Below are 6,008 nucleotides of genomic sequence, written 5' to 3' on the forward strand. Positions count from 1 at the left end.
AAATCGATTCGCTGAGAACACAGAATATGCAGCTTTCCTTGAAGTCAAAAGTCTGGACATTCTCTCATCACAAGGAAATAAGTTGAAAAAAAAGTGTTATGAATAATGTGCTGCCTCATCGAAGGTTGTCAAAGTCGGTATAGTGACTGGACTGTGCTCGTGACAATCTAAACAAGGTTCCTCCTCATTCGCATAGGAACAAAACCTGCTCATTATATCCGTGAACGATGAATAAAAGACGATCGCTGTTATTGTCGAGGCAGATGTATGTGAGATGCATGAGCATCGATTGTGGCCAGTGTAAGGTTCGACGTTGAGCGAAATCAGAGGCCTTCGATGCTTGAACAAAGACGCTATCTGGAGCGTAACATTACCGTCACCAGAACTAGCCCACCGATGAAGAATGGGTATTATGCACTGTAAATGTATAAAAATTTATTTATTACACAAGAGTTAACAGACTGTCGAAGTGTGACAACGAATCAGCGCAGAATTTCGTATTTATACTTGCAGTAACATAACTCTAAGATGCTTCAGTGGACATTGTCCCTTGAGACAGTAATACCACGTCACTAACAACTTACAATCAACTCTTATTCCAAACCAAAATAACCAGCTCAGATAATATGTATGTGTTGTCGGATAATACGTTCAAATCAAATTTATGCGTAACATGATATGGACATGAAAAAGTCCTCGTATTTTTTTTTTTGTTATAATTCGTCAAACCGTTATTGTATAGCACTGTTTTTCATTTTTCATACCAATATGTCCAAACCACGGCGCATACAGTTTGGTTGAGCTTAGATCTATTTTTTTTTGTCTTGTTCAGGAAAACAGGGTAAGTTTAATGATCATCGTTTCATCGTTATTGTGTTGTCTCCAAGAATACCTTGTAATATTTCAATGTTAACTTATACTGGAGATGAAAGACACATTCATTACTTGGAAAATACAACACGCATGTTTAATCAAAGTCATACGCACTAGGACTCCGAACTGACGTTGACTGGAACTACAACGCTGGCCCGGGCCTTGTAATACTAATATTTTAAAAAAAAAGTTGGTAAAACCGAGGGTTTGGGATTTTGTCAACACCAAAAACGATCTGTCCTAACACGTCTAACATCTAGATTTCAAGTATTTATGATTGTGTAGATTTTTTTTTGTCTCCCTATCATGTTTTTGTTTTCTCTTTCTGTTTGTTTGACCACAGACCGCATAGTGTGTTTGCAGCATGTTATAGTTTGTTTCCTTATCTTAACATGTCATCTAAAACTCCAAACTTTCGTAGGTTTTTGTCTCGAGCATAAGGGATCCTACCATTTTAAGTGTACATACAAGTATATCTATATTCTGACAAATCAATCACTTGTTTCCTATCATTCCGTGTTGCTTTAGTCTGAGACGATTAATTTAGATTTTAGTTTCTGTCTATCTTTCAAATCTGTGTAAGCTTCTTCGGTTGTTTCTAACATGTCATGATGTTAGGGATGTAAATGCACATTTTTTGAATGAAATCATTAAGAATCGCACTGAAAATTACCTCTTTGCTTCTTGTTTCATTAAAAAAAGAATAGATTTGTGTATCTCTGCGTGATGAGTGATGAGAGGGAAGTGGTTACTGGCTTAGTATTTACCTGAAATCTAGCACTGATTGATTACACAGTAGAAAGCCAAATGCATATTCACACACTCTCTCCAACGAGCATATAATAGATTGCATACACACATACATTAGATACATACACACATGAAGGCCTACATGAATACATACATTCATAATTACATACATACACACATACATACGTATGGAGTGTTGCGACGGAATGGGAAGAGAGAGAAAATACACCTAAAATAATTCAGCAAAGTAAACCCAGCAGTGCCATTGTATAAAATTATACTTGTCTACAAACACGCACACACACACACTCACACATGTGCACACACGCAGACGCACACACATCTCTCTCTCTCTCTCTCATTATATTATATGTTGCAAATTCACGTATTGGCTCCAATATAACGAAGAATCAAGAAATAAACTAGTAATGCGTTATTTCGCCAATAAGAATGAGTTTATTGTACTCAAATTTTCGGTGGCCTCCACCTTCTTCAGGAGTGCGCACTCTCATAGCAACCAAGTCTGTGTATGAGTGCGCGCTCTTCATGTTCAATTTGAGTTTTGGTACCCTTCATTCCCCGTCGAGACTCCTGAAGAAGGTGGAGGCCACCGAAAATTAGAGTACAATAAACTCATTCTTATTGGCGAAATAATGCATTACTAGTTTATTTCTTGATTCTTCTTTATGATATATATATGTCCGTGTGTGTTATGTGTGTATGTATAGGAATTTCTTTTTTTTTTTTGGTGTGTGTGTGTGTACTTTGATTGTTTTAAGGCAAACACTTCAAAATTTCAATTTATTATGCATGGTTTGCTTTGACTGAAGTTCAGTCTCTATAACTATCGTAGGTACAGTATTTCAACTTACGCCGAATTCTTTGATGGATGCGTTCTTGTGGTTTCTGTGTGTATGTGTGTGTGTGTGTGCGCGTGTGTGTGTGTTTTCTGGAAATACAACATATATCATTTAAACGTATAACATATAATACATATACATGACAATATGTATATATATATATATATATATATATATATATATATATATGCATATGCATAATGTCCGGTAACTCGGTCGAAAGAATAAAAGGCTATTAGTGAACATGCTGCAACGTCTGCGAGCAGTCATTCCTCCGTCACATATATATATATGTATATATATATATATATATATATATATATATATATATATATATATAATATCAGCAAACAGTTTCTGCTCGGAGTCTACGAAGACACTGGTTCACAAAAGTATAGTAATTAAGGAAACTCAGTGAAAGACGAGACGTTGTTTTAATGAGGGGGAGTACCTAACTTTTAAGGGAGAAGAAAATATCTCGGCGATTAATCCACCATAATATAATTCCTTTTCACGTGTAAATGATGACAATAGTGATATATTTCCGAAAACTCACTCGTATGGAAGGCAACATCTTTCACCGCAGAAATGTCCAGAAAGACAATGAAATATTAAACTCTTGTGTTTATTTCATCTCTTTGAAGTTTTAATGAATATTTGAAACTCAACGTCACCGCTTTTACTACTTTGGAGCAAAGCATCATGCTAGACAATGTCTGAGCTATGCGTAAGATAGACGTTGCATTTGCTCGGTAACATTATTGAATGTGTTTAACTTTATCAGCAATGACAAACTCCACATTTCTACACAGTGTGACCGTCCAGTGAGACATTTTAATAAAACTGAAACACTGTTGAATGCGCTTGTAGATAACTCAATAATTACAAACTCCTCATTTCTACACAGTGAGACACTTGATAAAGGTGGAACAGAATACGTTTGTATAGCTAACTCAATAATTACAAACTCCACATTTCTACACAGTGTGACTGTCCAGTCGAACGTTAGATATACTGCTGGAACACTACTGAATATACTTGTGTAGGTAGCTCATTGATGACAAAACTCCACACTCTAAATCAATCACAATTCTATACAATGTGACCATCCACTGAGACATTTCATAAATCTGGGACACCATTTAATGCGTGCAATGTGTAGATAACGCATAATAACAATCTTCACACTCAGCCCGCTGAATAGCACTGTGTCCATCTTTTTTTTTTTACAGTCACATGATAACTGAATATTTTTCACTTTCTGTGCTGATAATCACACGGAGTATCTTTTTGCCGTGCATGATCTGTTTTTTTTTTTTTCAATTAAACAAAACAAACATATAGACAATTTTTGAATATATAAGCATAAGTATTGATATCAATTACAAGTACTAATTCTGGGAGAAAAAAATAACAAATACGAAGTTTTCAACAGATTTAAGACGTAACAATGAATGATGAGACATTACGCTATTTGCAAGTTGGAGATGAGCAGGTTGGTAAAGCATGTATTCGTGTACAAGCGTTCAACCAATCCAATTATACGAAAAAGATCATTTGTCCATAATTACCTCACCATATGGATACTTCTGATGTATTCTTAATATGATACAAACTACTAGTATACATTTATGACAGGAATGGCCGTTATTAACAGGTGTTTGAGAATGTCTTTCAATCCTTTCAATAGATTACAATACATCTAGAAAAAAAAAAGATGAATGCGAAAAAGAAAATCAAGAGATGGCGCTATTCCTCTTCAAGGACTGGAAGTTGCGACTCAACATATTGGGCGTTTGGCGTTCCTTGTTGAATAGTGTGAAAAGGAAATAATACTAGCTTATCAGTTAAAGAAAAAATACACAATTTATGTTTCCGCATAGCATTTGGAAGATGTAGTAGTGGTGTGACAGCATTCATGACACCTTCTCCGTCCCTCGTTGGAAAAATGTAAAGGTCAGAGAAAACAAAATTCAACACCAGGAGACGAAAAAACAAACAAACAAACAAACAAACAAACCAAACATTTATTTCAGTTTTCATTCGATCATCTTCAAAAAGAGTCCTTAAGATTTAAAATAATTTTCATCTCATCGAGAATATCAACAACTTTATATCCTACGTATCTTCTTACGGATTTGATAGTTATCTAAGACAGGTTTATCATTCTATTTCTCTATCATGTCCAGATTGGTGACATTTTCCAGTTCTCTCTTATTTTCGTCAACGTTCATTGATATCGATTTTAGTATTTTAGCTACAAGACAAAAAAAAAATCCATATCAACTCTTGGATAATGGAGCTGTCTATCCTTGATTGTAATTCATTATTTACTGTTTACTTTTTATTTACTTATCTATTCATTTATTTATTTATTTATTTATTTATCCATCCATCCATTCAATTATTCATCTATTTATTTATCTATTTATTTATTTATTTATTTATTCATTCATTTATTTATTTACTCATTTATTCATTCATTCATTCATTCATTCATTCATTCATTCATTCATTCATTCATTCATTTATTCATTCACTCATTGCTTTATTCTAACTAAGCTCTAAGCTACACATATCCCTTTTACATTGAATTTTAGTACACTCCAAAGCTGAAGATAAATTTTCACGAACGACAACGAAAACAAAACTCTGAATAGTTTTCAATTGTTTGTTCGGTCATTGTTGTTCCTTAATTCATCTTTCTTCATTTTGAAAACATGCAGCTTGTCCTGTAATTTGACGAAGTACATTTTAATCACGTACTGGTATTATGAGGAGTTTTAACCCATTTTTGTAACTGGGCAGTCTATCTATCAAATGCGTTCATCTTTTAGAAATGAAAACTGGACGAACATTGGCGTTATGTAGGACACTCAGCCACAAGTTTTGCAGATTCTTTGTTCATGTTTTACAAGTCAAAGTCAACAACAGGAGATGGCACCACACATGGAAATGTGAAGATGATATTTAAGTAGTTGACTGTTTCGTCCGTCAGAAAGTAAAATACAAAATGTACTTTCATCAACATGCAGCAGTGACTGATATAAAGTAAGCTGCTCATAGAACTCTTGGTGTCGTTTCGCGTGAGCAGCTGTAGGAAGATAGTGTACGCCAGATGGATAGTGAAATAGCGTCCTCTGTCGACGCTTGGACGCCCTCGTTGTTCATCGCACTCCAGATTTGACTGAATGCTTTGTGTATCATGCTGACGAAACAATATGTTATAATAACTATGTCAACTTGCTTTAAAAGAATTTACGAAGTTCACATTATAATATGGTGAGCTGAATGAGGCAGGAAAATTCTCCTAACAAATCATAAGTTGCTCAGAGATGGCCAATACTTTCTGATGTCACGTAAAGATTGTTACTCAGATATACGATTTCAGCAACGTTTCACCATAAGTGTTTGACGGGACCCTAGAACAGCAATCCTTGGTACATCTTTGCAGTTTTGAGGACTGTTTCTACACGAATATAACGGTTTGTATGGACTCTCAGTTTTAGCCTCTATCTTGCCGTT

The sequence above is a fragment of the Diadema antillarum genome, unplaced genomic scaffold (assembly GCF_040938485.1).
Source record: "Diadema antillarum isolate AM-2024a unplaced genomic scaffold, OU_Dant_1.0 seq00000944_RagTag, whole genome shotgun sequence".
In the NCBI taxonomy this organism is placed as follows: Eukaryota; Metazoa; Echinodermata; class Echinoidea; order Diadematoida; family Diadematidae; genus Diadema; species Diadema antillarum.